The sequence below is a fragment of the Tachypleus tridentatus genome, chromosome 10 (genome assembly GCF_004210375.1).
Source record: "Tachypleus tridentatus isolate NWPU-2018 chromosome 10, ASM421037v1, whole genome shotgun sequence".
NCBI lineage: Eukaryota > Metazoa > Arthropoda > Merostomata > Xiphosura > Limulidae > Tachypleus > Tachypleus tridentatus.
The window spans coordinates 137712738-137726363 of NC_134834.1; the positions used below are offsets into that span (position 1 = coordinate 137712738).

The window sequence follows — 13626 nt, forward strand, 5'->3', positions numbered from 1 at the left end:
CCATGTCTGCAAGCTCGTTCCCACAAATACCAACATGGCCTGTTGGTAAATCCAGAAAAACTGGATTGAAGTAGCTGCTAATGAGAAATGGGCCAGTCGATTTCGAATATCAGCAAGAATAGGATGTGAGCTAACGTGTAGCGATTCCAAGGCAAGTATAGAACTAAGCGAATCAGTATAAATAGTGCAGTTGGAGTACTGCTCAGCTGCAATATGATCCAGGGCAAGAGATATGGCATACAGTTCAGCAGTGAACACAGAAGCTGTAGAAGGGATTCTGCATGCAACTACTGACCCATAGCAAACCATAGCAGAGACCACTGAATTACCTGATTTGGAACCATCTGTATAAATGGGAACTGAATGATTGTTTGAAAGATATTTATTGAATAAAAGACGGTACTTCCAATCTGGAGTATCTGCCTTTTTTAGGTGACTGAAAGAAAGGTCACATTTGGGGGCTGTAATAAGCCATGGTGGGATGGGCCAACCTGTAGAATCTGCAATGTTATCCAAGGACAGACCCAATTCATCCAATTGCGCCCGGATGCGAAGGCCAAATGGAGCAATAACAGATCGTCTGTTCTGAAAAAGTACTGCCCACCGAAGAAGGAAAACACATTTCCAGGTGGGATGCTTTGGTAAGGAATGAAGTTTCAAAGTATATTGTAAAGATAGTTGCAAATGGCAAAGGTGTAGAGAAGGTTCATGAGATTCAATGTATTTACTTTGAACTGGAGAGGTACGGAAAGCCCCAGTGCAGAGTCGAAGTCCTTGGTGATGAATGGGGTCCAGCATCTTTAAGGCCGAGGGTCTGGCAGAGCCATAGACCATTGATCCATAATCGAGTTTTGATCTAATAAGAGCACGATATACCTTTAACATTGAACAGCGATCTGCCCCACAACTGGAAGAAGAGAGAACACGGAGGATGTTCAGTGCTCTTGTGCATTTAACCAGAAGCTGCTTTAAGTGTGGTATAAAGGTCAGTTTACGATCAAATGATAAACCCCAAGAACTTGGTCTCCGGGACCACTGGCAGCAAAACTTCACCGATATGAAGTTCAGGATCAGGGTGAATACCCCGTCGATGGCAAAAGTGCATGCATACAGTTTTGGAGAGAGAGAAATTAAAGCCGTTCGCCAGAGTCCACTTCCATACACAATTGAGGGCGGTTTGTAGTTGCCGCTCAATATATCTCATGTTTGACGACTGACATGAGATGTGAAAGTCGTCAACATACAGCCCATTCGCAACAGCGAGAGGGAGTTGTTCAGTGATGGCATTTATCTTTATACTGAAGAGTGTAACACTCAATACACAGCCTTGAGGGACTCCAAGTTCCTGTACAAAAGAACGGGAAAGTGTTGAACCCACACGAACTTGGAATCTCCTGTCCATTAAAAATTTTTAATAAACATGGGTAGATGGCCACGTAACCCATATGTATAGAGGTCTCGCAAAATGCCATACCTCCATGTTGTGTCATAAGCCTTCTCTATGTCAAAGAATATTGATACAAGATGTTGGCGGTTGAGAAAGGCTTCTCTGATAGATGTTTCAAGACAAATTAGGTGGTCTGTGGTGGAGTGCTGTCGACGGAACCCACACTGGGTGGGTGAGAGGAGGTTGTTTGATTCAAGGAACCAAACAAGACGAGCATTAACCATCCTTTCTAATGTCTTACAGAGACAACTCGTCAAAGCAATTGGACGGTAGTTTGAAGGAATCTTGGGATCTTTCCCTGGCTTAGAGAAAGGTAAAATAATAGCCTGGTGCCAGGCATCAGGAAAAACATTCTCCTGCCAGATCCGGTTGAAAACAATCAGAAGGACATCAAGAGAAGCAGGAGATAGATGGTGCAGCATGTCATAATGAATATCATCAGGTCCAACCAGATGTACTGTCAGACCGATGAAGAGCCATTTTAGTTCCACCAGGGTAAAGGGACAATTATAGTCAAAGAAACAGTCAGTTCGAAGGAAAGAGGTGATCGCTCTGCCCGAATCTTGATGGCCAGGAAGGTGGAGGAACAAGCAGAAGTGCTAGATACCCGGCAAAAGCTTTCACCTAGTGTTAGCGATGTTCTAAACATCAGTCACCTCCTGACCATCAGAGAGTAAGATCGAGAGGGGACAGAATTGTAGTGCCCATTAACCTTTCGAATCCTGTCCCATATGATCTTGGAACTGGTGGTAGAAGATATGCTGGTTGTGAACTTAATCCAAGATTCCTTCTGGTTTTGACGTCTTACCCACCTAGCATGTGCACGGGCCCGTTGGAAAGCAACCCGGTTTGAAAGTGTGGGATATCTACGAAAAGTATCCCAGGCCCGCTTTTGAGCCTTCCGTGCTAAGTGGCAAGCAGGATTCCACCACGGACGAGGATATCGTGGAAAACGTGTCGAGGTTTTAGGAATACACTGAGCATCTGCTTGTATAATGTAGTCAGTCACTGCCACCACACAGTCATCTACTAATGGCTGACAGACGATGGCACGATCAAGTTCTGGGGGAGCAGTGAAAGTGGACCAGTCTGCCTGATCCAGCTTTCACTGGGGCACATGGGTAGGGTGGCATCAACCATGGCCAGTCTCTCTCAAAAGGATCGGAAAATGATCACTGCCTAGTGGATTACTGTCAACCCTCCATGAAAAATGGGAGAATAATGAAAGGGAGCAAACTGAGAGATCAATAGCAGTAAAGGACTGACTAGGTGCATGAAAGTAAGTGGAAGAACCAGTACTGAAAAGAGAAAGATTGTGATCAGAGAGTATCCGCTCTACAGATCAGCCCCTCCCATCAATAATAGCACTTCCCCAGAGGGGATGATATCCATTAAAATCCCCTAGGATTAGAAATGGAGATGGCAATTGTTCAACAAGAGCATCAAGATCTGATTGATCATATGTCTCTCCAGGGGACAGGTACAGAGAACAAACAGTGATGGTATGACCCAAGGAAACACGGATGGCTACAGCCTCCAAGGGTGTGTTGAGTGACAAAGACAGGGTGGGCACATGTTGATCAACCAACAGTGCCACCCCTCCATGTACTCGACCTTCACACAACCTGTCATTTCTGTACAGAGAAAACTGCCGAATGGAGACAGTATCAGCAGTTTTGAGAAATGTTTCTTGTAAAAAAAGACAAACAGGATGGAGGGAAGCAATCAGCGTTTTGATATCATCCAGATTAGAACATAAAGCTCGACAGTTCCATTGTATCAAGGTGGCCATTTTTGAGAACGGGTAGGTGAAGTGGCTGGAAAACCCTTCGGTTTAAGACCATGTCTTTTTTCTTTACTGTCTTTAGTCGGAGGAGGTCTATCAACCTCCATGGATCCTGCTCTGGGTTGGGTGGGCAGGTTTTTGTTATTGGAAGGGGAATCCAGTGACTGAGGACATGAACGAATAATTGTTTTGTCTCTTGTGGTGGGAGAAAAAGATGTATCAGAAGAAATGCCTGTATTTGAAACTGAAGGACGTGGATCTTGAGGTTTGTTGGAAGGTATGGGAGGAACAGAGATGGGTGTGGAAGTCGATTCATCAACCTTTTTAACCACGGAGGTCAAAAGGCTTTTCATTTGTTTTGAAAATGATTCTCTTGGAGGCACAGAGAGATCTGTCTGCACTCCCACTGTAGTTGTGGAATGAAGTGCAGCAGCATATGTCCGAGATGGAGTTGTGAACAGCAATTTCCGAGCCTCAGGATAACTAATGTTATGTGTCGTTTTCAAACGCTGCACCTCTTTTCCTCCAACCATTTTGGGCAAGAATGAAAGTAAGAGGGTGAGAACCATTGCAGTTTACGCAATGTGGGTTCATGTCACAGTCATAGGCATCGTGGTCCTTGCCTCCACAATGAGCACATGTCAGGGAACCCGACAAGATGTCTTTGAGTGGCGAATCTCTGACATTGGAAACATCGAAGAGGGTTTGGTATGTATGGCGAACCCTGCAAATGAGATAACCTGCCTTGACGGTGGCAGGTGCACGTGGTGAGGTAAATGTTAAAACAAGGGTATTTGTTGGCAGTGTAACTCCATCTTTGCGAGTGGAGATGCACCTCACTGCAGAAACTCCTTGAGTGGAGAGACCAGCGAGAATCTCTGACTCAGGAACGTTCTTCAAATCCCTTTCAACAATAACTCCTCGTGAAGAATTCAAGGTAGCATGGGGTGTAACCTCAATAGGTATGTCCCCAATTGCCTTTGAATTCAAGAGGAGTTCACTGTGTTGGGATGTGGATGTTTCAACCAGTATGTCACCAGATTGAAGTTTCTTTACTGACTTTGGAGAGCCAGCAAGTCCCTCTAGTCCCTTTTGAATAAAAAAAGGGGACATTTGCCCTAAAGGTTTTTCCGAAAGAGAATGTAATATAAGAAAATGAGGTACGTGTGTTACTGATGTTGAAGATTGCTGTTCTGAGTATTCAAGACGTGGTCGTTTATCCATTTACTATTTTTTTACAATTTTATTTAAGTTTTTTAGAGGATCCATAGGAAAAAGAAAAAATTTCGGTACCCACTGACCCCACCCACCATGGAGCCCTACAAGGGAACGCACTACAAAGTCATGTAAGGACAATGCAGCAACGCCAGGGTTTCGTGAGCACTATACCCAAACACCAGCATCAGGCACAATGTCCACAACACCCATTGAAAACTTCCAACACTGGTACTTGGTTGACTCTAGCCCAAGTGGACCAGCCGACTGACCCAAGGGGGGCCACCCAAAGGCCGCCCGTCTACAGGAATTTGAGGCCAAAGTGGTGTGTTAGGGTTGGACCCCTCAACCACCAGGATCCTCTCCTCCCCTTCACGGGTCGCCACGCACGGCAAACACGTGGGTGGACGTTTAGATCCCAGAGAAGGTAACCAGATAGAACAGAACCTTCCCTGGGAGGTCCCCTCACCACGTACACGAATCCACACCGAGGGGAAATAAGAAAGAAAGAAGGAAATATGTGGATATATCAATGGCAATAAATATCCAACCTGGGGCATTAAAATAAGCAAATTATTCCATGTTGAAGAAAGACACTCCATAACTCAATCTCTTCCACAAAGGGAATTGTGCCCATTAACTTCCTACAATGCAAAAGGGAGATAATTACTCATTAAGATCCTCAAGTTTTCCCCAATTGTAATCATCTTCTGGTGACAGGTAACATGACCAATGGAGACAAAGACAGCAACAGCCTCAGAGCTGTGTACAAAGTAAATACAGTCAGAGAGTATTTGTTAGACAGCAAGCCAGCATCACACATTCATGAACCACATAACCAGTCTTTCCTGTAGAAGAAACACTGAAATGGTGACAGTACCACCATTTTACAGGATTCTCTCTTGTAAGGAAATACATACAGAATGATAAGAACTGATCAAAACCTTAATTTCATCTAAATTGGAGTGTACACCTTGATAATTCCACTGTACTTATTTTTTCTAGAATATGGTGGTGATCTAGGTGGAGAACCTTTCATCTGTGATAATGACTACAGTTTTTTCTTATTTGTGAGAGGTTGACTGATTGCCATGGATTGATGACATAGGTTCTAATCAACTGAACATGACTGCACTGAATGAAGTGTCCACATAATGCTCCTGTACCCTGGGGCTGATAAAGGTGTACCTGGCCATTCACCATTGTCAGAGGTGGGGTGGGATTTTGTGTATATGAGGACTGTTCAGCTAGCTTATCTGTGGAAGGAAGAAAACCTTTAATATGGAGAAAGACTGTCAGAGAAACTGAAACCTGTCTGCACTCCCAGAGACAGTAGAACAAGCGTCAGGATAAGAAATATTTAACTTTTGTTTCATTACGTGACCCAAAAATGAAGATCAGTTTCAATACCATAACTTTAAATGCTCTGGGTAAGCATTACAAATCTTTTGCAGACCAAATATTAGAATTTTGAATTTTTTACAATTACTAAACATTTGTTCATGAATACATGGATTCAGTGTTGACTGATCTGAGTGCAAAGTGATTTTCTCATTTTATGATTAGAGATGTTTTTATTCATCCCAAAACTGTCAAATTTCATTTCTTTAATCTCTAAAACCTCCCAATTAAATAACCAACATTTGTTTTAAGTAGAACTTTATATTTTATCTTTTATTTTCTCTATCCTAAACCTATACCATTCAGTCAGTTTGATCGACTTTGAAACTACCATGAAAAAATAAAAAATTAGTCCAAATTATCCATTTTTTTTCTTTTTACAATTACTGCAAATTATGAAATGAAACTACAACTGTTTACCATAAATGATTTAGAGCTTGTAGCAGTATACATCAGATTGTATCTAATTTTATTGTTTTACTGCCCTTTGAAACATGTCTAACTAATAATCCCACCAGGTTGTAAATCACTTGGCCAATGTGCAACTTACATTACTGTATTAAATTACTTAATATATTACTGCCTGCAAGTATACATCATGAAAAATTTTTTATAATGCTTTTTTCCATTATCTGACATGATCTAACATACTAGTTTCTAATTTTAAAAGATTTTAGTTACTTTTGTAATAATAAATAATGAATACACATAAGAAACATGAAATATAAATAAAAACACACCTTGGTCTTCCTGTTTTTTTTTTTTTTTGACTGTCAAGACTTCAACCTAGTTCTTTATACTGATGGTACTACCATACTACATTCTTTTTATGTAATTACATATTGCACATAAGAACACAGAATAACACACAGAAAGCAAACAATGTTCTATAACTAATCAAAGTTTTCCTGGCTTTCTAAACCCCATGATAAGAGCTATTAAAAATCAGAAAAGTTTGTCGTGTGAATGCACCAAGAGCAAATTTGAAACTGAATGACAAAATAGACAATGGCCTGTACAGAAAAAACATGATATAATACATCATTTGACATACTAAAACTCTGGCTTTCTATTAGTTATAAATAATAGAGAGTAAAACATTCTAGAAAACTGTTAGCAAATTGTGAAAGAGAGAATATGAAATATGGACATGGCAATCAGGTTCAATTTTTCTAGTTTGTGGCTCCATAAACAAAATTAAAGGCTATAAAAATTATGCTTTGCCTGTGTAATAACTATATTATAATGAGTAATTTACATTAAATTTTGTGTTTCTCAAAGGGGTGTTAAAGTAAAAAAGAGGGAAGACCTACAGAGCAAATTAGATTAATTAAAACTTTATACAGTATTAAATTTTGGTTCCTTAACTGTTTTAATGCAAAGTTTATTCACATGTATCAATAATAAAGTAGATTAATTGAAAATTGAATGTAACTATGTAAAAGATTGACATACACACTTTGACCTACCCATAGCAAGAGGGTGAAGGTTTTAATTTATTGTACCTCTTTCTTCAATCTATTTAGTTCACAATTAAAAATTTGAGGGGTGGAAACCAAAGCATTTAACACAATGAGACTAACTGGCATTCATTACTACTGTGGTCTTTTCCTACACAAAGAGCATTATTTAAATAACCAAGTATTTGAGTGTTCAAACAACTGGTAGTGAAAACAGAAAAGGTTAAGAATACATAGCATGACCATACAGTTCAAATACCTTGCCTTAACAGCAGGAAGATTATAAGGTGTAGTAAATGTCAAAATCAGTACTCTAACCAGATCAGGTATTCCATTTTTGCATGCATAGTGCATTTCAATGCTCAAGAGATTCAATGTAGAATCCTCTCAGGAATAGTTTCTCCAGATGAATTCATAGTAGTATAGGAAGTAATCTCAATAGATATATCCTAAATACATATTTATTTTAAGAGTTTACCATCATGTCCTATGTTGTTTTGACTAAAATTCCCTCAAATCTTAATTTGGAAAAAATAGCAAGCCCCTCTAAGCACTTTTGAATGAAAAAAAGAGAAATATTTGCAATAGTTTTTTCTAATAGAGAATATAATATCAGAAAATGATGTACAGGAATAACATGAGATGAAATCAGAGTGGTTATAGTCTTCCATTCTTTGTTGTTTATCAATGATTTTTTTTAAATTTTTAGTATCATTTAGACAAAAATATTCAATACACACTAAAATCATTCAACAAGCAGACCAAAAAATAAGGTCTATTACACTGTCAAAAGAATAATGTAGAAATGCCAGGATTTCATGTACACCATACCCATATACCACCACCAGACAATGTCCACAACACCATTTGAAAATGTCAAACACTAGAATTCTGTTGACTCTAGCTCCACATGACAAAATGATTGACTCTAGGAAAGTGGTGCATCCAAAGGACCACCTGTCTACAAGCATTCTTCAAGGCCACAACAATATGTTGTTGTAACACAGACACCACTCCACTACTAGGTTATTCCCTTGCAAGGGAGTATGTGTACTGCAAATGCATGATGAATAATTGAATTACAAGAAAAAAGTTCACAGGTAGAACCTATGCTAGGAGGTCTCTTCCATATGTACAGGCATTTACATGAAGATATATATTGTGCCAAGATAGAAAATGGAAATAGCTGTAATATAGAGACCTTTCATATTGAAAAACTGTAAATGAATTTTAAGTATATTAATGACATTCAAGAAATGTTGAAATTCTTTTCTTATGGTTACTTTTCTGTTTTTACAAATATACTGTGGATTAAATTCCACATACATGAAAACTATTTAACAGTTTTTTTGTTGTTTTTTTTACCTCACAAATCATAAAGACATACAAATTAGCAATTTCATGGACCCTAGATAATAAATGCAAGGGGAGCATTTTATCTCAGTATCCAAATTTTCACTTGTCATCTGTTACTGTATTTTACCACAAATGAATCTTTTTGTTGTAACAGCATGCATAATTTTTTCATAATTTTTGATTCAGCAATTTTATTTCTATACCAGGTAGTATTTCTTTTTATTGAAACACTTCAATTTTCTGGTTAATATGACATTTTTTCACCTTTTTTTGGAACACTTTTGTGTTAGTACTAGCAGAGTGGCTGTTCAGTCAGGATCTTGACAAACTGAAAGATATGTTTCTGTTTCATAAACTTACTCTCAACTTCTAACAGAATGTTGGTAAGCAATTTGACATGCTTCTGTGTCTTGAGTGTATTCCTGATTTCTTCTCCGTGGATCTTGCCTCATAACTTGGTAAGTCTACCTCTTTCTTGCTATAACTTGCATCCTGACATTTTTTATTTCACTGTTTCATACTCTTTAAAATAAGTTACTTTTCTATTTTGTAATTCTTGGCATCATGATTTTAGATGTTTTTGATTACTTTATAACTTGCACAAGTTTTGTTTTACTTGAGTATGAATATAAAGATTGAGTTACTACAAAAATTCTGCAAGTTTGTATGTAACAAACTTTGTTAAAAGGGCTTCCAATTCCTTGTCAGAAAACAATTCAATTCATAATATATAGTTCAAATTTGATAGCAGCAAAAGTCACTTTTTCTAAAAAATGAATGATTTTTCACTAGAAAGACTCACTTTGAAATTCTGTTTTAAACTCACTTTACAACAGTTCTTTGAGAATAATAAATGTAGAAAAAACAATGTACATTTTTAAGGAAAAGATGTTATCAAATAAGGCCATACAACTTTTAATTTTAGCAAGAATTTATGTTATAACATTTCTCATTTTGGCGTGATGTGAAACTGTTTTTGACTTATTTCTTAAAAAAAGTAGGTACATGCACCAAATAATCTGTAATGAAACTTTATCAGGAATCCCCTTACAATGTTGAAAAAAATTGTACAATTTCATCTAAACTGAGTTTGAACAGGAGGAAAAGTGTTGCAGATATGGTACTTGATTGACAACAATTTACTTAAAGCGTTCTGCTCACTAAGGCTACAATTTATTTTTTTAAAGATTATGTGCCTGCTGATTTCAAATTGTGCCATAATAGAAAAAAGTTTGTTCGAATTTTAATTTTATTTCCCCACCATGATTTGCAAACCCCCTTCTTTCTTTCTTTTTATGACAATGACCTTGCATGCACTCAATTAATGTACAGTTTGAAGATGTTTTGCATCTGGGGCCAATTCTCTGTCACACAATCAAACATCTTGGCATTCTTTCACATTGAGGTGAAATTGAAAACAAAATCTTTCATTAAACAATTGGTTTCTGTGAAAGACCCTGATAGGAAAAATTGTTACATTGCTCATGAACACGAGGACTTGGATTTGCCAATATTATGGTAGAAAATAACAGCAGAAAAAAGTCTAAATCTAGACACAAATACATCAACAGATCTTGATAATGAAACAGTTCATGTATCCCAAACCTACAGATTTTCCTGTGTTAGATGGCATGTTGAAAGAGACGTTGCTTTTGCAGCTTGACAATTCTGCCACGTTTAAATTCTGTCAACTTTTTAGCCTTTGCCATGTTTTTACTCAATGTACCACACGAGATGTTGACAACGCTAATGTTTGAACACAAATGACTAAATTTTGTTACGTGTTTACCGATTAACACTTTGTTTCAGCATGGTCTTAAACTTTTGACCAGCTAGTATTTAGGCTAATTTCATAGTGTTCACATTTTCCCTGTTAAATGCTAAAAAAGTGTTTTATCTTCCCTTTTCTTATTTTCATCTTTCAAAGCTCTACTCAAATAAGTGGTTGAGTCTAACAACACAAAATGCACATTTTTTCTTTATGTTCATTGGCCTTAAGATTTTGGCCAGCAGTGTATATAAATGTATGTACATATGAATGGTAATGGATAAATATATTAGAAGTCTGCCATATAGTTTTTTTTTTTTTTTTTTTACCAGGCCAGTTATATTGTGCAAAAAGAACAATTGTTCATGCTGTGTCCTAAGCCTGCCTTATGCTCCAAAAGATGTCTCTGACAGAATGCACTGGATGCTGAATTCTACTCTTGGAGACTGGAGAAAAAACTATTTTACAAAACTATTTACAGTTAAAAGCAGTTTCAATGGAGTGACAGAGCCAATAATTCTATTCTGGCTGCTGATTTGTATTTCAACTAACTTCTCTTCCTTTACAACCTTTTCTCTAATTTATATACTAAAATCATATCATACCTTTATAAATCATTACAATTAGTGCAAAATAATCATGAAGAGCTTCACAAAGAATTTGACAACACATGAATTTTTTTCCTAACATATATTATACTTGAACAATTCTTAACATTCTGCAAAACTCCATTTTTAAATTTTTGTAACATCTTGAAAACACTAATTTCAGATAAAATTCAGACATTAATGTTATCTGTTGTGAAGGTAGGAGCAAGAGGTCATGCACGTTTTCAGAACAGTTAACTCAGAAAGTCTATACTTATCAGATTTATCTAGAAAGAGTTGTTGCACACAAATGGCTCTAATATGTTCATTCATGATGACACCTTAGTTATACAATAGAGCATTTACAGTGACTCACCCCTAAAACCACTTATTATGTCATTAGGTATGATTGTCTTTCTGTAGTTTGATAAACTTCCAGTATATATTTTCTTGAAATTAATATACAATTTCTATTTTGTACTGCCTTCAATGTAACTTCAATAATTCAAAAATTAATTCTCAATGTATTAATGTATTTAATGAAGTATGTCTGTTGTGGCTGATAACCTAGTAGTACCAAATGGTAACACCCTGCAGCTTCATGAAAAGTGGAGTATTGTCAGTCCTGTTTTTCATCTGGCTGTATTCCATCCACACAAAAAAACCAGTAAAGAACAAATATGAACTATAAACATTGTATAGATAATTTCAGTAATGAATGTGGTGTTATTTAAATCACATTAAGCACAGCCCATGTACAGTACTGTGCAAAAGTGTTGGGACAAGAAATATTTATGTTGTCATTCTTTCCACTTTATGGGGCTAGGTCTTCCATGCCATTATAGAATGTAAATTTCAACACCATGGTAATGCTTCACTGATCCATGTTGACAACTGAATGAGGCAGGGTAAGAATACATATTCTTTAGAATTCCCATATACTTGTACCAAAGGCATGTCATAATGGTTCTGCTTGAATGAACATGGTGATCAAATTTAGGAACAAAAATAATGGTTATGGTACCCCATGAAATATTTTAACTTTATAGGAAAAAAATTAGTAAGGAACTAGAAGAAATCACAAATAAAACCCTAATAAAAAGTGTTTAACATTATATATATACACACACACACACACACTCACACACAGTTTTGTTTCCATGCTAAGATCTAGAAAGCACAGAGAATTTTCAGTAGAGCAGAGAGTTTACATAAAAGCTTTATGTGATGCTGGTTGGAGTCTCTGACAAATTGCTGCAGAGTTGAAATACTCCCCAAACACTATCAAGTACACTCCAGACTGTAAGACCAAAACAGGTAAATTTGAAAATAAGAAAGGAAAAGGCAGAGCACCTAAAAACTCAATAATACTGATGTTAGGTATCTTCATTTATGCAGCCTTAGGAACAGAAGAAAGACTGCAACTTATCTCAAGCATAAGATAAAAAGACTATGCACCAAATGACACAAATGTATCCAGATCTACAGTATAAAAAAGACAAAACAAGAATGGAATATTTGGTTGTGTAGCAGTTAAACCTTTGCTTTAATTGCAAAATACTGTCAAGAGACTATAATTAGCTAAAATGTACAAAAACTGCACTGATCAAGAGATCAAGAGCCCCGATCTCAGCCCAAATGAACAGATCTGGGATTTGATACATCAAAAACTTGACAAATCAAAAGGTTACTTCCAAAGAAACTTTATGAAAGTGTATTAGAAACATCTGTAGTAAAACAGCAAAGGACACTTTAAATATGATGCAACAATGCTTTAAAGACTGTTTGCAGTTATTAAAGCTAAAGGAGGACACAAAATATCAACTGTTTGCACTCAAGTACTTCCACTGAGTTTCTGTTGTACTAAGTATAAAGATTAATAAAATTTTGATATTATTCTCTGAAATTACCCTGAAATTAATTTTTGGATCTATCCTACTGCTTTTGCATAGTATTATATTTGAATTGTTTATTTCTAATAAATTTCTACAACTAACAGAACCATAATCTGGCATCACCTTGAAATTACCTGAAACTGCTAATTAACAACTTCTCGTAATTCCTATAATAGACTTGCTTTTTTTGTTTGCTTGTTCATCTATCACCAGGAGTGTTTTTGTTGACATTTAACAAGTTAGGTTTGTTATGATAATGGACAGTATTATTTTGTTGAATAAAGCATAATATTTATCATTTTGTTTGTTTAGTTTTCTAGCTAGTTTATAATTAGGTCAGAAATTTTCAATAGGATATCCTATGGATAGTCATTTTTGTGTTTCCTGTCTGTAAAATGAGGTAATTTTTTTCTCCTCCTAACCAAACTCTTTGTTGCTGCTCATAAACCTACAAGTTATTAGCTTTGAAGAAAATATTAATACCTTTTCATAACTGACCAAACCTTTAAGAATATTTGCTTGCTACTATCAAGTTACTTGACACTCAAATGAAAAACCTGTGGTAAGTTAAAACATAATTACAAAAGGAATATAAAAAAATAATTAAAAAATCCAGTGATAGACTGCTCTTTCCTATACCACAACAAACAGCTAAGACATCAAATTCAAAACTATATATAACTACTCTCAATCACAAACCTACACTGTAAA

The 13626-nt window shown here is 36.5% G+C and overlaps 1 protein-coding gene across 1 annotated transcript in view; it reads right to left on the reverse strand.

Moving 5' to 3' along the window:
• Window positions 1–13626, reverse strand: part of LOC143230431 (inositol hexakisphosphate kinase 1-like) — a 93956-nt gene that overhangs the window by 47490 nt on the left and 32840 nt on the right.